The sequence below is a fragment of the Oncorhynchus masou genome, unplaced genomic scaffold (assembly GCF_036934945.1).
Source record: "Oncorhynchus masou masou isolate Uvic2021 unplaced genomic scaffold, UVic_Omas_1.1 unplaced_scaffold_1114, whole genome shotgun sequence".
In the NCBI taxonomy this organism is placed as follows: Eukaryota; Metazoa; Chordata; class Actinopteri; order Salmoniformes; family Salmonidae; genus Oncorhynchus; species Oncorhynchus masou.
Window position 1 is genome coordinate 160,501 of NW_027000869.1, and position 26,326 is coordinate 186,826.

A 26,326-nucleotide genomic window follows, 5' to 3' on the forward strand; every position below is an offset into this window, starting at 1 on the left:
GGCTGGTAAATGGGATGCTGCTGTCCACAGTGGGTGGTAATGGGATGCTGCTGTCCACAATGGGTGGCTGGTAAATGGGATGCTGCTGTCCACAATGGCTGGTAATGGGATGCTGCTATCCACAATGGGTGGCTGGTAAATGGGATGCTGCTGTCCACAGTGGGTGGTAATGGGATGCTGCTGTCCACAGTGGGTGGTAATGGGATGCTGCTGTCCACAGTGGGTGGTAATGGGATGCTGCTGTCCACAGTGGGTGGTAATGGGATGCTGCTATCCACAATGGGTGGCTGGTAAATGGGATGCTGCTGTCCACAGTGGGTGGCTGGTAATGGGATGCTGCTATCCACAGTGGGTGGTAATGGGATGCTGCTGTCCACAGTGGCTGGTAATGGGATGCTGCTATCCACAATGGGTGGCTGGTAAATGGGATGCTGCTGTCCACAGTGGGTGGTAATGGGATGCTGCTGTCCACAGTGGGTGGTAATGGGATGCTGCTGTCCACAGTGGGTGGTAATGGTATACTGCTGTCCACAGTGGGTGGCTGGTAATGGGATACTGCTGTCCACAGTGGGTGGTAATGGGATACTGCTGTCCACAGTGGGTGGTAATGGGATGCTGCTGTCCACAGTGGGTGGTAATGGTATACTGCTGTCCACAGTGGGTGGTAATGGGATGCTGCTGTCCACAGTGGGTGGTAATGGGATGCTGCTGTCCACAGTGGGTGGCTGGTAATGGGATGCTGCTGTCCACAGTGGCTGGTAATGGGATGCTGCTGTTCACAGTGGGTGGTAATGGGATGCTGCTGTCCACAGTGGGTGGTAATGGGATGCTGCTGTCCACAGTGGGTGGCTGGTAATGGGATGCTGCTGTCCACAGTGGCTGGTAATGGGATGCTGCTGTTCACAGTGGGTGGTAATGGGATGCTGCTGTCCACAGTGGGTGGTAATGGGATGCTGCTGTCCACAGTGGGTGGTAATGGGATGCTGCTGTCCACAGTGGGTGGTAATGGGATACTGCTGTCCACAGTGGGTGGTAATGGGATGCTGCTGTCCACAGTGGGTGGTAATGGGATACTGCTGTCCACAGTGGGTGGTAATGGGATGCTGCTGTCCACAGTGGGTGGTAATGGGATGCTGCTGTCCACAGTGGGTGGCTGGTAATGGGATGCTGCTGACCACAGTGGGTGGTAATGGGATGCTGCTGTCCACAGTGGGTGGTAATGGGATGCTGCTGTCCACAGTGGGTGGTAATGGGATGCTGCTGTCCACAGTGGGTGGTAATGGGATGCTGCTGTCCACAGTGGGTGGTAATGGGATGCTGCTGTCCACAGTGGGTGGCTGGTAATGGGATGCTGCTGTCCACAGTGGGTGGTAATGGGATGCTGCTGTCCACAGTGGGTGGTAATGGGATGCTGCTGTCCACAGTGGGTGGTAATGGGATACTGCTGTCCACAGTGGGTGGGTGGTAATGGGATGCTGCTGTCCACAGTGGGTGGTAATGGGATGCTGCTGTCCACAGTGGGTGGTAATGGGATGCTGCTGACCACAGTGGGTGGTAATGGGATGCTGCTGTTCACAGTGGGTGGTAATGGGATGCTGCTGTTCACAGTGGGTGGTAATGGGATACTGCTGTCCACAGTGGGTGGTAATGGGATGCTGCTGTCCACAGTGGGTGGTAATGGGATGCTGCTGTTCACAGTGGGTGGCTGGTAATGGGATGCTGCTGTTCACAGTGGGTGGCTGGTAATGGGATGCTGCTGTCCACAGTGGGTGGCTGGTAATGGGATGCTGCTGTTCACAGTGGGTGGTAATGGGATGCTGCTGTTCTCAGTGGCTGGTAATGGGATGCTGCTGTCCACAGTGGGTGGTAATGGGATGCTGCTGTCCACAGTGGGTGGTAATGGGATGCTGCTGTCCACAGTGGGTGGCTGGTAATGGGATACTGCTGACCACAGTGGGTGGTAATGGGATGCTGCTGTCCACAGTGGGTGGTAATGGGATGCTGCTGTCCACAGTGGGTGGTAATGGGATGCTGCTGTCCACAGTGGGTGGTAATGGAATACTGCTGTCCACAGTGGGTGGGTGGTAATGGGATGCTGCTGTCCACAGTGGGTGGTAATGGGATGCTGCTGTCCACAGTGGGTGGTAATGGGATGCTGCTGTCCACAGTGGGTGGTAATGGGATGCTGCTGTCCACAGTGGGTGGTAATGGGATGCTGCTGTCCACAGTGGGTGGTAATGGGATGCTGCTGTCCACAGTGGGTGGTAATGGGATACTGCTGTCCACAGTGGGTGGTAATGGGATTCTGCTGTCCACAGTGGGTGGTAATGGGATGCTGCTGTCCACAGTGGGTGGTAATGGGATACTGCTGTCCACAGTGGGTGGTAATGGGATGCTGCTGTCCACAGTGGGTGGTAATGGGATTCTGCTGTCCACAGTGGCTGGTAATGGGATGCTGCTGTTCACAGTGGGTGGCTGGTAATGGGATGCTGCTGTTCACAGTGGGTGGCTGGTAATGGGATTCTGCTGTCCACAGTGGCTGGTAATGGGATGCTGCTGTTCACAGTGGGTGGTAATGGGATGCTGCTGTCCACAGTGGGTGGTAATGGGATGCTGCTGTTCACAGTGGGTGGCTGGTAATGGGATACTGCTGACCACAGTGGGTGGTAATGGGATGCTGCTGTCCACAGTGGGTGGTAATGGGATGCTGCTGTTCACAGTGGGTGGCTGGTAATGGGATGCTGCTGTTCACAGTGGCTGGTAATGGGATGCTGCTGTCCACAGTGGGTGGCTGGTAATGGGATGCTGCTGTCCACAGTGGGTGGCTGGTAATGGGATGCTGCTGTTCACAGTGGGTGGTAATGGGATACTGCTGTCCACAGTGGGTGGCTGGTAATGGGATGCTGCTGTCCACAGTGGCTGGTAATGGGATGCTGCTGTCCACAGTGGGTGGTAATGGGATGCTGCTGTTCACAGTGGGTGGCTGGTAATGGGACGCTGCTGTCCACAGTGGCTGGTAATGGGATGCTGCTGTCCACAGTGGGTGGTAATGGGATGCTGCTGTTCACAGTGGGTGGCTGGTAATGGGATGCTGCTGTCCACAGTGGGTGGTAATGGGATGCTGCTATCCACAGTGGGTGGCTGGTAATGGGATGCTGCTGTTCACAGTGGGTGGTAATGGGATGCTGCTGTTCACAGTGGGTGGTAATGGGATGCTGCTATCCACAGTGGGTGGTAATGGGATGCTGCTGTCCACAGTGGGTGGTAATGGGATGCTGCTGTCCACAGTGGGTGGTAATGGGATGCTGCTGTCCACAGTGGGTGGTAATGGGATGCTGCTGTCCACAGTGGGTGGTAATGGGATGCTGCTATCCACAGTGGGTGGCTGGTAATGGGATGCTGCTGTCCACAGTGAGTGCTTGTCATGCTGGTGCTGGGCCTTCCTGGCCATGGGACTGTGAAGTCGTTCTGCCTCTATTCTTATGAGCTGTGATTCAACAGGCAATCATGTGCGATATCTTGTTAAAACACTGGCACGCGTCCAAATGAAACCACTGCTATTATGCAATGGCTGAGCTAGTCTGACCTAGAAATGCTATGATGACTGCAACACGGTCCCATAATGATGCTCTGGAATGTGTGGAGACTTAATGGAGGAGCTTCAAACCAACATGGAAATTCCAATCGGTAAGTTCTTTCAACAAATTATTATTAACTAACTGGTTCCGCAGCGTTTTTAAGTTGTTATTTTACCTTTATTTAACTAGGCAAGTCAGTTAAGAACAAATTCTTATTTACAATGACAGCCTAGGAACAGTGAGTTAACTGCCTGTTCAGGGGCAGAACGACAGATTTGTACCTTGTCAGCTCGGGGATTGAACTTGCAACCTTCCGGTTACTAGTCCAACAATCTAACCACTAGGCTACCTGCCTCTAACCGCTAGGCTACCTGCCTCTAACCGCTAGGCTACCTGCCTCTAACCGCTAGGCTACCTGCCTCTAACCGCTAGGCTACCTGCCTCTAACCGCTAGGCTACCTGCCTCTAACCGCTAGGCTACCTGCCTCTAACCGCTAGGCTACCTGCCTCTAACCGCTAGGTTACCCTGCCGCTCCAAGTGTTACCTGAACTAAAAAAAATAGAGTTGAGACAAATTTACTGTAGGTCCAACTGGAGAATAACGTAGGTCGAAATTCCGTGAACATAAAATGATGTGTTTATTCAACTCGTCTCATATGTTCATTCAACAAAAATGATTACTTATTTTTTAAGTCACTAGAACTAGTTAGACAGACAAACAGTGCTTTTAACATACAATGTTTCAAACTGACATATTTGACACAGTCTCTGTTCATTTATACAGTAATTGTAAATCAACATGTTCTTCTCTGGGATTTGAACTCACAACCTCCTGCTCCACAGCATTTAAAATTTCCTGCGTCTCCACCATGTCTGTGTCAATGACTGATTTTCACCTGTATTGCTAGACTTTTCACTTCTAAAATCTCACCTCTGTTAATTAAAAGTACACTCCAGAACAACTATTTTATTCATTGTAGTGATTGAGGAGTAACATTAGAACAGAGTAATTAATATGCCTCACCAACATTAAACAACACAGAAAACCCTTCAATTGCTGAAATAAGTAAATCAATGATGAGAGAATAGTCAGATTAACTGATAACTGACAGACATGGTGGTTTAGCAGGAAGATTGGAATGATGTAAACCAAGAGGTTGTGAGTTCAAATCCCAGGTGAGGACATTTATATAAATTAAATATGTCAACATGTGTCAAAAATATACATTGAAAACATTGTATATTGAAAGCACTGTGCTTGTAACCAGATGCACTATTTTTTTAGTGAGGATGCCCAAATAATAATTTATAGTTTAATGAACATATGAGACAAGTTGAGCAAACAGACCATTTTAAGTTGACTCCCCCCCCCCCCCCGGTTTACTCAACCCATAAGGCTCTGGTCAAACATAGTCCACTACGGAATACGGAGCCATTTGTGACGCGGACTGAGTACCATTTCCATGTTTTATCCTCATCAAACCATCCACTACGTGTCAACACTCCCTCCAGGGTCCTATATAGACAATCAACAGCTTCCATTTGTGCTTTGCTGAATGCAGGTTTGAGGAAAAGAACCAGGGATGGGTGGAGGGATTTGGAATCTTGTTTCTGTTTCCATAGCTACGTATAGAGGTCTTAGAACAGGAACAGTCCCGCTTGGTTATGGATCCTGATTATCAACATGCCGAGTCAGCTGACTGGAGACCAGTAGGGACCAGTAGGGACCAGTAGGGACCAGTAGGGACCAGTAGGGACCAGTAGGGACCAGTAGGGACCAGTAGGGACCAGTAGGGACCAGTAGGGACCAGGAGACACAGGGTTCATTGAGTTACACATCAGAAAAACAACCTTTCTAATTATTTTTTTCTTCTCACAGGTGACTCTTTAACCTGTTGTCCTAGAACATATATATGCTATGAAAACATATATGTAAGCTATACACACAATCAGTCTTCTGTGGTTGGTTTGTTTTGACCTTTGTATGTCTGCCCAAACATGAACTTGATGAACTGGCTGCGGTTACGAGACAGTTTTTGTGAATATGTCTCGATGCTTTACTGCATCGTTTTCCTTTTTCTTCAAGTCTTAAAGTAAAATGTCTGGATGCAATAGGCTGCCGTTGGGCCTCCCGAGTGGGGCAGCCTTCCCTAGGTACTGCATCGCAGTGTTGCGGAGTCACTACAGTCTGGGATCAAACCCAAGCTGTGTCACAATCGGCTGTGACCGGGAGTCCCATAGGGCGGCGCCCAATAAGCCCAGCGTTGTCATAGTTAGGGGATGGTTTGGCCCGGGGGCGGGGCTTTACTTGGCTCATCATGATCTAGCGACTCCTTGTGGCGGGCCAAGCGCCTGCAGGCTGACCTCGATCATCAGTTGAATGGTGTAGCTGGCTTCTGGGTTAAACGGCTGGTGTTAAGAAACGCGGCTTTGGGGGGGGGGTCATGTTTTGGAGGACGCATGATTTGACCTTTGCCTCTCCTGAGCCCGTTGTGGAGTTGCAGCGATGAGACAAGAACGTATATTTCATAATAATAAAATAATAATAATAATAATGACATTATATAGGATATTGACCAGAACAAAAAATGGAAGATAGATGTTATTCTCTTCCAGTTATTGCCTGTTCAAAGTTACCTTCAAAGCATCATTTAACAATAAAGTATGCAGAAACCATCAAACACACACGCCCACACCCAGATATGTTTCATACACACACACACACACACACACACACACACACACACATATGTTTCACAAACACACACATGCCCAGATATATTTCAAAATAAACATACACAGATATGTTTCATAAACACACACAGATATGTTTCATAAACACACACATGCCCAGATATATTTCAAAATAAACATACGCCCAGATACGTCTCAACAACACTAGACCAGAAAGGTTTCAACAACACTAGACCAGAAAGGTTTCAACAACACTAGACCAGAAAGGTTTCAACAACACTAGACCAGAAAGGTTTCAACAACACTAGACCAGCTATGTCTCAATAACACTAGACCAGATATATCTCATCAACACTAGACCAGCAATGTTTCAACAACACTAGACCAGATATGTCTCAACAACACAAGACCAGAAAGGTTTCAACACCACTAGACCAGAAAGGTTTCAACAACACTCGACCAGATATATCTCAACAACACTAGACCAGAAAGGTTTCAACAACACTAGACCAGATATGTCTCAACAACACTAGACCAGAAAGGTTTCAACAACACTAGACCAGATATATCTCAACAACACTAGACCAGATATATCTCAACAACACTAGACCAGATCTATCTCAACAACACTAGACCAGAAAGTTTTCAACAACACTAGACCAGAAAGGTTTCTACAACACTCGACCAGATATATCTCAACAACACTAGACCAGATATGACTCAATACCACTAGACCAGAAAGGTTTCAACAACACTCGACCATGGTGAGTTAGGTCAAATGGTCACCATCCAGCAGAGCGAAGGTCGGCCATATTGATTTATTTGTTTTAGTGACAGTCTCTCTCCTGTTTACCAGAATACTGGAGGTCTGAGCTGATGCACTTTGTTTTCGAGTGATGCTATAAACAGAGCCGAGGAAGGCCCTGGGATGGCCTGCCTGTCGATGATGTCATTATCCCAGTAAGTCATAAACAGTCACAGTGATAAAGGCGGGCGCCGCACATACCGCCTCTCAGGTCACTAAGTACGGTGACCCTCCTTACACATTACAGCACCGAAATAAGGAAGCATTTTTGTTTTGCTTGTCTCTCTGTAACTATGATGTGAATGTATATAAACCAAGTCTACGCCAAGTTCTCCAAAACAAGACGTGATGTTCACCCTCTCCCCGAGGACACATCACCCATCTATCAGCCTTCTATCTGTGCACATATCGCTGAATTAAGAGGGAAGAGATGTCTAACACACTAGACAAATGATAAGCTAAATGTCAATAGGCAGGACAGCACACACTGTTTAAAACAACACAGTACAAACATATACACGACTGTGTAACTGACGCAAGACTGGAACTTGGCAACAAACCAACATTTACACAGCAAAGGAACGTAGACGAGGCTACACATCAACCAAATAGCCTTATTCATTCACTTCCAGAACAGTAAATCAGCTATTTAATGAAACAGTGTTTAAGTACATTAAAGGCAGATGACCCCAGATTCCCCTTGACTTCGTGTGATGTAATGGACTCAGATCTCCATACTGAGTTGAATGCTGACCTGTATGAATGTTGGGTTGATGTTGGACGTTAAACTGAGCAGCTGTTGAACAATGAGGACAAACATCAGAAATAGCCACAGCCTTTTCCAGCCATAGTGGAACATATTCTAAACATCATAAATATTATTTAAGGTAGTTTCAATAAACTTGCGTCAGAATACTCTAGTACCTACTGAATATACATACTACTGATGCAGTTTAAATTTCCTGCGTACAGTCTTTAAATCTATCCAGTCTTTTTTATTTGATTTATAAAATAAAATAAACTTTACTAGTGAGGGAGGTACCAAACCAAGTGACACCCTATTCCCTATATAGTGTACTACTTTTCACCAGGGTCAATTGGTCAAAAGTACTGCATTATAAAGCTAATAGGTCAAATAGGGATCCATTTGGAACGCATCCCAAACAGCCAATGGCTGCTCTGCCTCTGCTCAGCTGAGCTCACTACACACAGAGCCTCATTCAGAATTGGATTGTTTCTGTCCAGCTGGCTCACAGCAATGAGCACAGCAGCTGTAAGATAGCTGGAGGGATATACAGTACCAGTCAAAAGATTAAGAACACCTACTCATTTAAAGGTTTGTCTTTATTTTTACTATTTTATACATTGTAGAATAATAGTGAATACATCACAACTATGAAATAACACATACAGAATCATGTAGTAACCAAAAAAGTGTTAAACACTTGAAAATATATGATGAGTCCAAATTCGAGATTTTTGGTTCCAACCGACGTGTCTTTGTGAGAAGCAGATAAGGTGAATGGATAACCTCCGCATGTATTGTTCCCACCGTGAAGTATAGAAGAGGAGGTGTGATGGTGTCGGGGTGCTTTGCAGGTGACACTGTCAGTGATTTATTTAGAATTCAAGGCACACTTAACCAGCATGGCTACCACAGCATTCAGCAGTGATACGCCATCCCATCTGGTTTGCACTTAGTGGGACTATCATTTGTTTTTCAATTACCCAACACCTCCAGGCTGTGTAAGGGCTACTTGACCAAGAAGGAGAGTGATGGAGTGCTGCATCAGATGACCTGGCCTCCACAAACACCCGACCACAACCCAATTGAGATGGTTTGGGATGAGTTGGGCCGCAGAGTGAAGGAAAATCAGCCAGCAAGTGCTCAGCATATGTGGGAACTCCTTCAAGACTGTTGGAAAAGCATTCCAGGTGAAGCTGGTTGAGAGAATGTCAAGATTATGCAAAGCTGTCATCAAGGTAAAGCGTGGCTACTTTGAAGAATTTCAAATCTGAAATAGATTTTGATTTGTTTAACACTTTTTTGGTTACTACATGATTCCATGCGTCTTCACTATTATTCTAAAATATAGAAAATAGTAAAAATAAAAACCCTTGAATGAGTAGGTGTCCAAACTTTTGAATGGTACTGTATATCTCTCTCTACCTGCCTGTCTTGTGTACAGCATGACATCAACATGGACAAAACCCTCATGGGTTTTCTCTCCAGGCAGGCACCTCACAGGCTCTGCAGGCTCCTAGCATGGCTTGGTCCAGGCAGGCACCTCACAGGCTCTGCAGGCTCCTAGCATGGCTTGGTCCAGGCATGCACCTCACAGGCTCTGCAGGCTCCTAGCATGGCTTGGTCCAGGCAGGCACCTCACAGGCTCTGCAGGCTCCTAGCATGGCTTGGTCCAGGCAGGCACCTAACAGGCTCTGCAGGCTCCTAGCATGGCTTGGTCCAGGCAGGCACCTCACAGGCTCCTAGCATGGCTTGGTCCAGACATGCACCTCACAGGCTCTGCAGGCTCCTAGCATGGCTTGGTCCAGGCAGGCACCTCACAGGCTCCTAGCATGGCTTGGTCCAGACATGCACCTCACGGGCTCTGCAGGCTCCTAGAATGGCTTGTTCCAGACAGGCACCTCACAGGCTCTGCAGGCTCCTAGCATGGCTTGTTCCAGACAGGCACCTCACAGGCTCTGCAGGCTCCTAGCATGGCTTGTTCCAGGCAGGCACCTCACAGGCTCTGCAGGCTCCTAGCATGGCTTGTTCCAGGCAGACACCTCACAGGCTCTGCAGGCTCCTAGCATGGCTTGTTCCAGGCAGGCACCTCACAGGCTCTGCAGGCTCCTAGCATGGCTTGTTCCAGACATGCACCTCACGGGCTCTGCAGGCTCCTAGCATGGCTTGTTCCAGACAGGCACCTCACAGGCTCTGCAGGCTCCTAGCATGGCTTGTTCCAGGCAGGCACCTCACAGGCTCTGCAGGCTCCTAGCATGGCTTGTTCCTGGTAGGCTCTGCAGGCTCCTAGCATGTCTTGGTCCAGGCAGGCACCTCACAGGCTCTGCAGGCTCCTAGCATGGCTTGTTCCAGGCAGGATGTGCTTTAATCAGTTCCTTGGCCCGGGAGATTTTCTCCAAGTGGTACTGTACCAGCTCCACATTCTGTACTGGTGGCTAGGAAGGATTGGTGGGATTTGGGTGGGTAGAGCTGGTTAAGCCACTGGCTTAACCAGAAGAGCTACAGTGTTTACCTTGTTTGTAGAAACTTAGACCTTTCAGTCTAAAGAGACTGGGAGCAACAAACCCTTTCTCTCTCCTCACTTGCTCTCGCTCTCTCTGAGTGAATGTTATTAGAATGTAAACATTATTAGAATGTAAAGTTTCATGTTTAAATGTTTATTTGTAACATGCACAGGATACAGCAGGTATAGAATAGTACAGTCATGGCCAAAAGTTTTGAGAATGACAAATATTCATTTTCACAAAGTCTGCTGCCTCCGTTTGTATGATAACAAATTGCATATACTCCAGAATGTTATGAAGAGTGATCAGATGAATTGCAAAGTCCCTCTTTGCCATGCAAATTAACTGAATCCCCCTAAAACATTTCCACTGCATTTCAGCTCTGCCACAAAAGACCAGCTGACATCATGTCAGTGATTCTCTCGTTAACACAGGTGTGAGTTTTGACGAGGACAAGGCTGGAGTTCACTCTGTCATGCTGATTGAGTTCGAATCACAGACAAAGCTTCAAAATGAGGGTGGTGCTTGGAGTCATTGTTTTTCCTCTGTCAACCATGGTTACCTGCAAGGAAACTGTAACAGACGTCTTCTGTGGATGAAGGTGAGGACCAAGGTGCGGCGTGGTAAGTGTTCATGATTTTTAATATAATCAAAACTGAACACTAAACAAAATAACAACTAGGAAGAACAAACAAACGAAACAGTCCTGTCTAGTGATGACACACAAAACAGAAAATAAACACCCACGAAACACAGGTGGAAAAAGGCTACCTAAGTATGATTCTCAATCAGAGACAACTAACAACACCTGCCTCTTATTGAGAACCATACCAGGCCAAACTCAAAAACCAACATAGAAAAACAAACATAGACTGCCCACCCCAACTCACGCCCTGACCATACTAAAACAAAGACAAAACAAAGGAACTAAGGTCAGAACGTGACAGAAACACACGCCGTCATCATTGCTTTGCACAAAAAGGGCTTCACAGGCAAGGATATTGCTGCCAGTAAGATTGCACCTAAATCAACCATTTATCGGATCATCAAGAACATCAAGGAGAGCGGTTCAATTGTTGTGAAGAAGGCTTCAGGGTGCCCAAGAAAGTCCAGCAAGCGCCAGGACCGTCTCCTAAAGTTGATTCAGCTATGGGATCAGGGCACCACCAGTACAGAGCTTGCTCAGGAATGACAGCAGGCAGGTTTGAGTGCATCTGCACGCACAGTGAGGTGAAGACTTTTGGAGGATGGCCTGGTGTCAAGAAGGGCAGCAAAGAAGCCACTTCTCTCCAGGAAAAACATCAGGGACAGACTGATATTCTGCAAAAGGTACAGGGATTGGACTGTTGAGGACTGGGGTAAAGTCATTTTCTCTGATGAATCCCCTTTCCAAATGTTTGGGGCATCCGGAAAAAAGCTTGTCCGGAGAAGACAAGGTGAGCGCTACCATCAGTCCTGTGTCATGCCAACAGTAAAGCAACCTGAGACCATTCATGTGTGGGGTTGCTTCTCAGCCAAGGGAGTGGGCTCACTCACAATTTTGCCTGAGAACACAGCCATGACTAAAGAATGGTACCAACACATCCTCCGAGAGCAACTACTCCAACCATCCAGGAACAGTTTGGTGATGAACAATGCCTTTTCCAGCATGATGGAGCATCTTGCCATAAGGCAAAAGTGATAACTAAGAGGCTCGGGGAACAAAACATCGATATTTTGGGTCCATGGCCAGGAAACTCCCCATACCTTAATTCCATTGAGAACTTGTGGTCAATCCTCAAGAGGCGGGTGGACAAACAAAACCCACCAATTCCGACAAACTCCAAGCATTGATTATGTAAGAATGGGCTGCCATCAGTCAGGATGTGGCCCAGAAGTTCATTGACAGCATGCCAGGGCGGATTGTAGAGGTCTTGAAAAAGAAGGGTCAATACTGCAAATATTCATCAACTTCGTATAATTGTCAATAAAAGCCTTTGACACTTATGAAATGCTTGTAATTATACTTCAGTATTCCATAGTAATATTTGACAAAAATATCTATAGTCACTGAAGAAGCAAACTTTGTGGAAATTAATATTTGTGTCATTCTCAAAACTTTTGGCCACAACTGTACGGTGAAATGCTTACTTGTAAACTCTTTCCCAACAATGCAGTATTCAGTATCAAGGCATAACTATATATCATTGGTTTTGGATTCGGCAGGGTAGCCTAGTGGTTAGGTTGGAGAGCAACCGGAAGGTTGGTTCAAACCCCGAGCTGACAAGGTACAAATCTGTCGTTCTGCCCCTGAACAGGCAGTTAACCCAATGTTCCTAGGCCGTCATTGAAAATAAGAATGTGTTCTTAACTGACTTGCCTAGTTAAATAAAGGTTAATCGGAAGCACAGTGGATGTAGGTTTCAGCTACCCAGCAGGTTTCAGCTACCCAGCAGCTACCCAGCAGGTTTCGACTACCCAGCAGCTACCCAGCAGGTTTCGACTACCCAGCAGCTACCCAGCAGCTACCCAGCAGGTTTTGACTACCCAGCAGCTACCCAGCAGGTTTCAGCTACCCTGCAGGTTTTTACTACCCAGCAGGTTTCAGCTACCCAGCAGCTACCCAGCAGGTTTCAGCTACCCAGCAGGTTTCGACTACCCAGCAGCTACCCAGCAGGTTTCGACTACCCAGCAGCTACCCAGCAGGTTTCGACTACCCAGCAGCTACCCAGCAGCTACCGACTACCCAGCAGCTACCCAGCAGGTTTCACCTACCCAGCAGGTTTCGACTACCCAGCAGCTACCCAGCAGGTTTCGACTACCCAGCAGCTACCCAGCAGCTACCGACTACCGACTACCCAGCAGCTACCCAGCAGGTTTCACCTACCCAGCAGGTTTCGACTACCCAGCAGCTACCCAGCAGCTACCCAGCAGGTTTCGACTACCCAGCAGCTACCCAGCAGCTACCGACTACCCAGCAGCTACCCAGCAGGTTTCGACTACCCAGCAGGTTTCAGCAGCTACCCAGCAGGTTTCAGCTACCCAGCAGCTACCCAGCAGGTTTCGACTACCCAGCAGCTACCCAGCAGCTACCGACTACCCAGCAGCTACCCAGCAGGTTTCGACTACCCAGCAGGTTTCAGCAGCTACCCAGCAGGTTTCAGCTACCCAGCAGCTACCCAGCAGGTTTCAGCTACCCAGCAGGTTTCAGCTACCCAGCAGCTACCCAGCAGGTTTCAGCTACCCAGCAGGTACCCAGTAGGTTTCAGCTACCCAGCAGCTACCCAGCAGGTTTCAGCAGGTTTCAGCTACCCAGCAGCTACCCAGGGAAGTTGTATCTTTTTTTTTACCCCTTTCTTCTCCCCAATTGGTAGTTACAGCCTTGTCTCATGGCTGCAACTCCCGTACGGACTCGGGAGAGGCGAAGGTTGAGAGCCATATGTCCTCCAAAACACAACCCACCAAGCCGCACTGCTTCTTGACACAATGCCCAGCCAACCCGGAAGCCAGCCACACCAATGTGTCGGAGGAAACACCTTATACCTGGCGACCTGGTCAGCGCGCACTACGCCCGGACTGCCACAGGAGTCGCTAGTGCGCGATGAGACAAGGATTTCCCTGCCGGCCAAACCCTCCCTAACCCGGACGACGCTGGGCCAATTGTGCGCCTCCCCATGGGCCTCCCCGTCGTGGCCGGCTGCGATAGAGCCTAGACTCGAACCCAGAATCTCTGGTGGCACCAGAGATGCAGTGCCTTAGACCACTGCGCTATCCAGGAGGCCTGGAAGTTGCTTTGTCAAAAGTAAAATATGTAGGCTATGGAATCATCAACAGATGGACCACAGAGAAGCAGGCCTCCTCAACAGACAGTAGGCTATGGAATCATTAACAGATGGACCACAGAGCAGCAGGCCTCCTCAACCAACAGTAGGCTGTGGAATCATCAACAGATGGACCACAGAGCAGCAGGCCTCCTCAACCAACAGTAGGCTATGGAATCATCAACAGATGGACCACAGAGCAGCAGGCCTCCTCAACCAACAGTAGGCTATGGAATCATCAACAGATGGACCACAGAGCAGCAGGCCTCCTCAACCAACAGTTGGCTATGGAATCATCAACAGATGGACCACAGAGCAGCAGGCCTCCTCAACCAACAGTAGGCTGTGGAATCATCAACAGATGGTGGACCACAGAGCAGCAGGCCTCCTCAACCAACAGTTGGCTATGGAATCATCAACAGATGGACCACAGAGCAGCAGGCCTCCTCAGCCAACAGTTGGCTATGGAATCATCAACAGATGGACCACAGAGCAGCAGGCCTCTTCAACAGACAGTAGGCTTTGGAATCATCAACAGATGGACCACAGAGCAGCAGGCCTCCTCAACCAACAGTAGGCTATGGAATCATCAACAGATGGTGGACCACAGAGCAGCAGGCCTCTTCAACAGACAGTAGGCTTTGGAATCATCAACAGATGGACCACAGAGCAGCAGGCCTCCTCAACCAACAGTAGGCTATGGAATCATCAACAGATGGTGGACCACAGAGCAGCAGGCCTCCTCAACAGACAGTAGGCTATGGAATCATCAACAGATGGTGGACCACAGAGCAGCAGACCTCCTCAACCAACAGTTGGCTATGGAATCATCCACAGATTTACCAGAGAGCAGCAGGCCTCCTCAACCAACAGTAGGCTATGGAATCACCAACAGATGGACCACAGAGCAGCAGGCCTCCTCAACAGACATTCACTGTTGCCTGAAGTTGTTTAATATGCTGTGTTAGTGTCAGCCTGGCCTGGCAGAGCAGACCAGCAGGGCTGAGCAGCAGCAGATCCTTTAGTCGGGTGGATGTGTGTTCTGATTGGCTGCCATGCAAAGTAGAAGTCCAGCACCAGCCAGCCCCATCCCGCCACAGCCCTCCCCCCCACCCCCGCCCTCTCCACTCTCAGTCAACTCACAGTGGCTGCCTCCCAAATAGAAACCTATTCCGTATATAGTGCACAACGTTTAACAAGCAGTCCTGGGGAATTTAAGAACAGTGACAGGTCTAGTGCAGCTAATCAGACCACCCTGCTGGACCCCAATGGTAACTGTTACAGAGTGAAACCAGCACCCTGTGAAAATCTGACTTGGTGGATTAGGGTTGTGGAATCAGATTAAGGTGGTAGGAGCTGCCTGAGACTGTAATGAACAAACTGAGAGGTTTTTCTCTTTCATTAGTAATCCATCAACATTCAGAGAAAGAGAGAGAAAGGCGCGAGGGATACGTAATGTTTCAACGTCCATTATGTGAGAGGAGGAGACTAGTACAGTAACAACTAGGCCCTGAGGGGGAATCTATACACACTGCGGGGGTCAGTCTGGCCAGCGAGCCAGCAACACAGCTGTTACTACTCTATCATGGCTATACACACTGGGGGGGGATCAGTCTGGCCAGCGAGCCAGCAACAAAGCTGTTACTATTCTATCATGTCTATACACACTGGGGGGGGGGGGGGTCAGTCTGGCCAGCGAGCCAGCAACAAAGCTGTTACTACTCTATCATGTCTATACACACTGGGGGGAGGAGATCAGTCTGGCCAGCGAGCCAGCAACAAAGCTGTTACTACTCTATCATGTCTATACACACTGGGGGGGAGGAGATCAGTCTGGCCAGCGAGCCAGCAACAAAGCTTTTACTACTCTATCATGTCTATACACACTGGGGGGAGGAGATCAGTCTGGCCAGCGAGCCAGCAACAAAGCTGTTAACTACTCTATCATGTCTATACCCACTGGGGGGATCAGTCTGGCCAGCAAGCCAGCAACAAAGCTGTTACTACTCTATCATGTATTACCCACTGGGGGGGGGGATCAGTCTGGCCAGCGAGCCAGCAACAAAGCTGTTACTACTCTATCATGTCTATACCCACTGGGGGGGGATCAGTCTGGCCAGCGAGCCAGCAACAAAGCTGTTACTACTCTATCATGTATATACCCACTGGGGGGGGAATCAGTCTGGCCAGCGAGCCAGCAACAAAGCTGTTACTACTCTATCATGTATATACCCACTGGGGGGGGGGGGGGGGGAATCAGTCTGGCCAGCGAGCCAGCAACAAAGCTGTTAATACTCTATCATGTCTATACCCACTGGGGGATCAGTCTGGCCAGCGAGCCAGCAACAAAGCTGTTACTACTCTATCATGTCTATGCACACTGGGGGGAGGAGATCAGTCTGGCCAGCGAGCCAGCAACAAAGCTGTTACTACTCTATCATGTCTATACCCACTGGGGGGATCAGTCTGGCCAGCGAGCCAGCAACAAAGCTGTTACTACTCTATCATGTATATACCCACTGGGGGGGAATCAGTCTGGCCAGCGAGCCAGCAACAAAGCTGTTACTACTCTATCATGTCTATACCCACTGGGAGGGGGGGAATCAGTCTGGCCAGCGAACCAGCAACAAAGCTGTTACTACTCTATCATGTCTATACCCACTGGGAGGGGGGAATCAGTCTGGCCAGCGAGCCAGCAACAAAGCTGTTACTATTCTATCATGTCTATACCCACTGGGAGGGGGGGAATCAGTCTGGCCAGCGAGCCAGCAACAAAGCTGTTACTACTCTATCATGTCTATACCCACTGGGAGGGGGGATCAGTCTGGCCAGCGAGCCAGCAACAAGGCTGTTACTACTCTATCATGTCTATACCCACTGGGAGGGGGGAAATCAGTCTGGCCAGCGAGCCAGCAACAAAGCTGTTACTACTCTATCATGTCTATACCCACTGGGAGGGGGGGGAATCAGTCTGGCCAGCGAGCCAGCAACAAAGCTGTTACTACTCTATCATGTCTATACCCACTGGGAGGGGGGATCAGTCTGGCCAGCGAGCCAGCAACAAAGCTGTTACTACTCTATCATGTCTATACCCACTGGGGGGGGGGGGGGGATCAGTCTGGCCAGCAAGCCAGCAACAAAGCTGTTACTACTCTATCATGTCTATACCCACTGGGGGGGGGGGGGGTCAGTCTGGCCAGCGAGCCAGCAACAACGCTGTTACTACTCTATCATGGCAAGTCAGTCCCACGAGAGAGCACAGTTTTCCAACTTCCACAAACAGTCATCTTGTACTGCAGGCAAAGGTAAACTGGTTTGGTCAATTACATTCCAATAGCTTTTTGGAATTTCAGTTTACATAAGTGAATTGAAATGGAATTGACCCCTCAACCCTGGTCTGAATGGTGAATAGTACAGTAAGCTGTTCACGGGAAAGTTAAAGCACTCACACGCAGCTAAACAGTGCATAGGGAAAAACAGTTGGGAAAGATTTAAAGGTCCCGAACACTCATTCTGATTCCCATGGAAAAGTGCCTTTTGAGTGACAAAAACATCACCCACAATATTTTTCACCAATAAAACATTTCAACATTTGAAGTTAGGAAGTCTGAAGGACAGATTGAGTCGGAACGGAGATAGTTGACTGAGTGGGCGGGGACCTAGCAGGCTGAGTGGGCGGGGACCTAGCAGGCTGAGTGGGCGGGGACCTAGCAGGCTGAGTGGGCGGGGACCTAGCAGGCTGAGAGGGTGGGGACCTAGCAGGCTGAGTGGGCGGGGACCTAATAGGCTGAGTGGGCGGGGACCTAGTAGGCTGAGTGGGCGGGGACCTAGTAGGCTGAGTGGGCGGGGACCTAGCAGGCTGAGTGGGCGGGGACCTAGCAGGCTGAGTGGGCGGGGACCTAGCAGGCTGAGTGGGCGGGGACCTAGCAGGCTGAGTGGGCGGGGACCTAGCAGGCTGAGTGGGCGGGGACCTAGCAGGCTGAGAGGGTGGGGACCTAGCAGGCTGAGTGGGCGGGGACCTAGCTGGCTGAGTGGGCGGGGACCTAGCAGGCTGAGTGGGCGGCGACCTAGCAGGCTGAGTGGGCGGGGACCTAGTAGGCTGAGTGGGCGGGGACCTAGTAGGCTGAGTGGTTGGGGACCTAGCAGGCTGAGTGGGCGGGGATCTAGCAGGCTGAGTGGGTGGGGACCTAGTAGGCTGAGTGGGCGGGGACCTAGTTGACTGAGTGGGTGGGGACCTAGTAGGCTGAGTGGGCGGGGACCTAGCAGGCTGAGTGGGCGGGGACCTAGCAGGCTGAGTGGGTGGGGACCTAGTAGGCTGAGTGGGCGGGGACCTAGTTGACTGAGTGGGTGGGGACCTAGTAGGCTGAGTGGGCGGGGACCTAGCAGGCTGAGTGGGTGGGGACCTAGCAGGCTGAGTGGGTGGGGACCTAGTAGGCTGAGTGGGCGGGGACCTAGTTGACTGAGTGGGTGGGGACCTGGTAGGCTGGGTGGGCGGGGACCTAGCAGGCTGAGTGGGCGGGGACCTAGCAGGCTGAGTGGGCGGGGACCTAGCAGGCTGAGTGGGCACGGAGATAGTTGACTGAGTGGGCGGGGACCTAGCAGGCTGAGTGGGCGGGGACCTAGCAGGCTGAGTGGGCGGGGACCTAGCAGGCTGAGAGGGAGGGGACCTAGCAGGCTGAGTGGGCGGGGACCTAGCAGGCTGAGTGGGCGGGGACCTAGCAGGCTGAGTGGGCGGGGACCTAGCAGGCTGAGTGGGCGGGGACCTAGTAGGCTGAGTAGGCATGGAAATAGTTGACTGAGTGGGCGGGGACCTAGTTGACAGAGGGTGGGGACCTAGCAGGCTGAGTGGGCACGGAGATAGTTGACTGAGTGGGCGGGGACCTAGCAGGCTGAGTGGTTGGGGACCTAGCAGGCTGAGTGGGCGGGGACCTAGCAGGCTGAGTGGGCGGGGACCTAGCAGGCTGAGTGGGCGGGGACCTAGCAGGCTGGGTGGGCGGGGACCTAGCAGGCTGAGTGGGCGGGGACCTAGCAGGCTGAGTGGGCACGGAGATAGTTGACTGAGTGGGCGGGGACCTAGCAGGCTGAGTGGGCGGGGACCTAGCAGGCTGAGTGGGCGGGGACCTAGCAGGCTGAGTGGGCGGGGACCTAGTAGGCTGAGTAGGCACGGAGATAGTTGACTGAGTGGGCGGGGACCTAGCAGGCTGAGTGGGCGGGGACCTAGCAGACTGAGTGGGCGGGGACCTAGTAGGCTGAGTAGGCATGGAAATAGTTGACTGAGTGGGCGGGGACCTAGTTGACAGTGGGTGGGGACCTAGCAGGCTGAGTGGGCACGGAGATAGTTGACTGAGTGGGCGGGGACCTAGCAGGCTGAGTGGTTGGGGACCTAGCAGGCTGAGTGGGCGGGGACCTAGCAGGCTGAGTGGGCGGGGACCTAGCAGGCTGAGTGGGCGGGGACCTAGTAGGCTGAGTGGGCGGGGACCTAGTAGGCTGAGTGGTTGGGGATCTAGCAGGCTGAGTGGGCGGGGATCTAGCAGGCTGAGTGGGTGGGGACCTAGTAGGCTGAGTGGGCGGGAACCTAGTTGACTGAGTGGGTGGGGACCTAGTAGGCTGAGTGGGCGGGGACCTAGCAGGCTGAGTGGGCGGGGACCTAGCAGGCTGAGTGGGTGGGGACCTAGTAGGCTGAGTGGGCGGGGACCTAGTTGACTGAGTGGGTGGGGACCTAGTAGGCTGAGTGGGCGGGGACCTAGCAGGCTGAGTGGGCGGGGACCTAGCAGGCTGAGTGAGTGGGGACCTAGTAGGCTGAGTGGGCGGGGACCTAGTTGACTGAGTGGGTGGGGACCTAGTAGGCTGGGTGGGCGGGGACCTAGCAGGCTGAGTGGGCGGGGACCTAGCAGGCTGAGTGGGCGGGGACCTAGTAGGCTGAGTAGGCACGGAGATAGTTGACTGAGTGGGCGGGGACCTAGCAGGCTGAGTGGGCGGGGACCTAGCAGGCTGAGTGGGCGGGGACCTAGCAGGCTGAGTGGTTGGGGACCTAGCAGGCTGAGTGGGCGGGGACCTAGCAGGCTGAGTGGGCGGGGACCTAGTAGGCTGAGTAGGCACGGAGATAGTTGACTGAGTGGGCGGGGACCTAGCAGGCTGAGTGGGCGGGGACCTAGCAGGCTGAGTGGGCGGGGACCTAGTAGGCTGAGTAGGCATGGAAATACTGTCTCAGCCTTCAGTATTTATGCTGCAGTAGTTTATGTGTCGGGGGGCTGGGGTCAGTTTGTTATATCTGGAGTACTTCTCCTGTCCAATTCGGTGTCCTGTGTGAATCTAAGTGTGCGTTCTCTAATTCTCTCCTTCTCTCTCTCGGAGGACCTGAGCCCTAGGACCATGCCCCAGGACTACCTGACATGATGACTCCTTGCTGTCCCCAGTCCACCTGGCCGTGCTGCTGCTCCAGTTTCAACTGAACCGCGGCCCTAGGACCATGCCCCAGGACTACTTGACATGATGACTCCTTGCTGTCCCCAGTCCACCTGGCCGTGCTGCTGCTCCAGTTTCAACTGTTCTGCCTTATTATTATTCGACCATGCTGGTCATTTATGAACATTTGAACATCTTGGCCATGTTCTGTTATAATCTCTACCCGGCACAGCCAGAAGAGGACTGGCCACCCCACATAGCCTGGTTCCTCTCTAGGTTTCTTCCTAGGTTTTGGCTTTTCTAGGGAGTTTTTCCTAGCCACCGTGCTTCTACACCTGCATTGCTTGCTGTTTGGGGTTTTAGGCTGGGTTTCTGTACAGCACTTTGAGATATCAGCTGATGTACGAAGGGCTATATAAATAAATTTGATTTGATTTGATTTGAATAGTTGACTGAGTGGGCGGGGACCTAGTTGACAGTGGGTGGGGACCTAGCAGGCTGAGTGGGCACGGAGATAGTTGACTGAGTGGGCGGGGACCTAGCAGGCTGAGTGGTTGGGGACCTAGCAGGCTGAGTGGGCGGGGACCTAGCAGGCTGAGTGGGCGGGGACCTAGCAGGCTGAGTGAGTGGGGACCTAGTAGGCTGAGTGGGCGGGGACCTAGCAGGCTGAGTAGGCATGGAGATAGTTGACTGAGTGGGCGGGGACCTAGTTGACTGAGTGGGTGGGGACCTAGCAGGCTGAGTGGGCGGGGACCTAGTAGGCGGAGTGGGCGGGGAGTTCACCTTGAATGACGGTTCTTTGTGTTACAGTCAGATTATCTCAAGCAAATTTTCTGATATACAAATCAACTCAAACAACAATGAAATTGCATGCAACACCCAATCCTGTCATACATACTCTCTCAGGGTTTCACAAATGATGTATTAATCCTGTTTGGTTAATGAATAAAGCATCAATATAGACAAAATGCTATTTCCATGACATACAGTACACTGACCAGGTGAAAACCGATGATCCCTTATTGCTGTTACTTCAAATCAGTGTAGATGAAGGGGAGGAGACGGGTTAAAGAACTGTTTTTGAAGGCTTGAGACATTTGAGACATTGAATGTGTATGTGTGCCATTCAGAGGGTGAATGGGCCAGACAAAAGATTGAAGTGCCTTTGAATGGGGTATGGTAGTAGGTGCCAGGCGCACCGGTTTGAACTGCAACACTCGTGGGGGTTTTCCAACTCAGTATTAGGACGGTGTTCCTAATGTTTGGAATACTCAGGGTGTATTAACTCTCAGACAATGTTCATAGTTCATGACTATCAATGATGTCTCCTGTTTGAAATGTCTCTCGACGTAATGACATGACAACTGTGTTGTTGTTGTTTTTTTGGACAACCCTTCCCCTTGCTTTTGTTCCACGCTGGCTAAAGACCTCGCTAGCCAGCAACTTCTCTAGTAAACACCAGACACAGACGAGAGCAGAAACCTATCAGTACATTTGCCTTAGAATAGATGAATAGGGGAAACCTCTAATTATATTTGTTGACACGCTGCAGTCAACATTAGGCATCAGTTGACTAGCTAACTAGCTATGTAAACCATAGCCCTCTGTAAAGACGCCTTCTGCCATGTTGGTTACAAGGACGAAACCTTACTTAATTAAAGAAGGTACTTTTGAGATATTAATAGAAGTATTTTAAATGTTGATGGAATTAGTGTGAAAAAATAATTGTATTTCAAAATCTAAACATATTCCATATTTGAGAGAACAATATTTATTTTATTTTACCTTTATTTAACTAGGCAAGTCAGTTAAGAACAAATTCTTATTTTTAATGACGGCCTAGGAACAGTGTGTTAACTGCCTGTTCAGGGACAGATTTGTACCTTGTCAGCTTGGGGGTTTGAACTTGCAACCTTCCGGTTACTAGTCCAACTCTCTAACCACTAGGCTAACCTGCCGCCCCAAGGAGTATAAAGACGCTAAGATGGTGTCTGTATCATGTACGGTTCACAGACCTATGGCTGCGTTTACACAGGCAGACCCAATTCTGATCTTTTCTTCACTATTTGGTCTTTCGGCCAATCAGTTTCGCTCTGAAAAAAAGATCTGATGTGATGAAAAGATCTGATGCGATTGATCAAAATACCAATTAATGGAGAAAGAAAGATCAGAATTGGGCTGCCTGTGTAAACGCAGCCATAGGGTTTAAAAAGGGCCTAAACTGGCCACTTTCATCATGATTTTCCCCAAAACTGTTGGTGATACAAATAGAAAAATCAGGTCAAGCATCCTTCCTCCCAATGAAGTTACTACGTGAGCATTGCCAGAACCAAAAATATTTTCGGCCTACACTGGCGTGGAATCGCCAATAGCATTCACAGAGTATTTATATGTGTGGCATGTAAAGAGTAAAAAATGGACTTACTATGTTGATGAGTGTGAGGACATAGTTCTGTACGTGCTCCTTGCCATGGAAGCGCACCACAGAGTCGTCCACAGCCAGCAGCACCTCGATGTTGTAGTCGTCCTTCTTGGCGTGCCGCCGTTTGCGTTCAGACTCTGTCAGCTTGAGCTCCAAGAGGTCCAGAGCACCGGGGAGGTCAGCAATCCCAAAGTCTGTCACTGAGTGGAGGAGAAGAGACATGAGGAATTACAACAAGGAACATAGCAACATTTAGCCTACAGCAGAATGTTTACATGAGGAATTACAAAGAGTAACATAGCAACATTTAGCCTACAGCAGCCTGTTTACATGAGGAATTACAACAAGGAACATTTAGCATATTCATGTAAACATGAACAGCATGTTCAAGTAACATAGCAACATTTAGCCTAAAGCAGCATGTTTACACAAGGAATAACGACAAGTAACATAGCAACATTTAGCCTACAGCAGCCTGTTTACATGAGGAATTACAACAAGTAACATAGCAACATTTAGCCTACAGCAGCATGTTTACATGAGGAATTACAACAAGTAACATAGCAACATTTAGCCTACAGCAGCATGTTTACATGAGGAATTACAACAAGTAACATAGCAACATTTAGTCTACAGCAGCATGTTTACATGAGGAATTACAACAAGTAACATAGCAACATTTAGCCTACATCAGCCTGTTTACATGAGGAATTACAACAAGTAACATAGCAACATTTAGCCTACAGCAGCATGTTTACACGAGGAATTACAACAAGTAACATAGCAACATTTAGCCTACAGCAAGCACCATGTTTACATGAGGAATTACAACAAGTAACATAGCAACATTTAGCCTACAGCAGCATGTTTACATGAGGAATTACAACAAGTAACATAGCAACATTTAGCCTACAGCAGAATGTTTACATGAGGAATTACAACAAGTAACATAGCAACATTTAGCCTACAGCAGCATGTTTACATGAGGAATTACAACAAGTAACATAGCAACATTTAGCCTACAGCAGCATGTTTACATGAGGAATTACAACAAGTAACATAGCAACATTTAGCCCACAGCAGAATGTTTACATGAGGAATTACAACAAGTAACATAGCAACATTTAGCCTACAGCAGCATGTTTACATGAGGAATTACAACAAGTAACATAGCAACATTTAGCCTACATCAGCCTGTTTACATGAGGAATTACAACAAGTAACATAGCAACATTTAGCCTACAGCAGCATGTTTACACGAGGAATTACAACAAGTAACATAGCAACATTTAGCCTACAGCAAGCACCATGTTTACATGAGGAATTACAACAAGTAACATAGCAACATTTAGCCTACAGCAGCATGTTTACATGAGGAATTACAACAAGTAACATAGCAACATTTAGCCTACAGCAGAATGTTTACATGAGGAATTACAACAAGTAACATAGCAACATTTAGCCTACAGCAGCATGTTTACATGAGGAATTACAACAAGTAACATAGCAACATTTAGCCTACAGCAGCATGTTTACATGAGGAATTACAACAAGTAACATAGCAACATTTAGCCTACAGCAGCATGTTTACATGAGGAATTACAACAAGTAACATAGCAACATTTAGCCTACAGCAGCATGTTTACATGAGGAATTACAACAAGTAACATAGCAACATTTAGCCCACAGCAGAATGTTTACATGAGGAATTACAACAAGTAACATAGCAACATTTAGCCTACAGCAGCATGTTTACATGAGGAATTACAACAAGTAACATAGCAACATTTAGCCTACAGCAGCCTGTTTACATGAGGAATTACAACAAGTAACATAGCAACATTTAGCCTACAGCAGCATGTTTACATGAGGAATTACAACAAGTAACATAGCAACATTTAGCCTACAGCAGCATGTTTACATGAGGAATTACAACAAGTAACATAGCAACATTTAGCCTACAGCAAGCACCATGTTTACATGAGGAATTACAACAAGTAACATAGCAACATTTAGCCTACAGCAGCATGTTTACATGAGGAATTACAACAAGTAACATAGCAACATTTAGCCTACAGCAGCATGTTTACATGAGGAATTACAACAAGTAACATAGCAACATTTAGCCTACAGCAAGCAGCATGTTTACATGAGGAATTACAACAAGTAACATAGCAACATTTAGCCTACAGCAGCATGTTTACATGAGGAATTACAACAAGTAACATAGCAACATTTAGCCTACAGCAAGCACCATGTTTACATGAGGAATTACAACAAGTAACATAGCAACATTTAGCCTACAGCAGCATGTTTACATGAGGAATTACAACAAGTAACATAGCAACATTTAGCCTACAGCAGCATGTTTACATGAGGAATTACAACAAGTAACATAGCAACATATAGCCTACAGCAGCATGTTTACATGAGGAATTACAACAAGTAACATAGCAACATTTAGCCTACAGCAGCATGTTTACATGAGGAATTACAACAAGTAACATAGCAACATTTAGCCTACAGCAGCATGTTTACATGAGGAATTACAACAAGTAACATAGCAACATTTAGCCTACAGCAGCATGTTTACATGAGGAATTACAACAAGTAACATAGCAACATTTAGCCTACAGCAAGCAGCATGTTTACATGAGGAATTACAACAAGTAACATAGCAACATTTAGCCTACAGCAGCATGTTTACATGAGGAATTACAACAAGTAACATAGCAACATTTAGCCTACAGCAAGCACCATGTTTACATGAGGAATTACAACAAGTAACATAGCAACATTTAGCCTACAGCAGCATGTTTACATGAGGAATTACAACAAGTAACATAGCAACATTTAGCCTACAGCAGCATGTTTACATGAGGAATTACAACAAGTAACATAGCAACATTTAGCCTACAGCAAGCAGCATGTTTACATGAGGAATTACAACAAGTAACATAGCAACATTTAGCCTACAGCAGCATGTTTACATGAGGAATTACAACAAGTAACATAGCAACATTTAGCCTACAGCAAGCACCATGTTTACATGAGGAATTACAACAAGTAATATAGCAACATTTAGCCTACAGCAGCATGTTTACATGAGGAATTACAACAAGTAACATAGCAACATTTAGCCTACAGCAGCATGTTTACATGAGGAATTACAACAAGTAACATAGCAACATTTAGCCTACAGCAGCATGTTTACATGAGGAATTACAACAAGTAACATAGCAACATATAGCCTACAGCAGCATGTTTACATGAGGAATTACAACAAGTAACATAGCAACATTTAGCCTACAGCAGCATGTTTACATGAGGAATTACAACAAGTAACATAGCAACATTTAGCCTACAGCAGCAT

At 48.6% G+C, this 26,326-nt stretch overlaps 1 pseudogene; it reads right to left on the bottom strand.

The window, feature by feature from the left end:
* The window catches only part of LOC135529195 (A disintegrin and metalloproteinase with thrombospondin motifs 14-like), a 132,241-nt pseudogene that overhangs the window by 88,539 nt on the left and 17,376 nt on the right, over nucleotides 1–26,326 (bottom strand).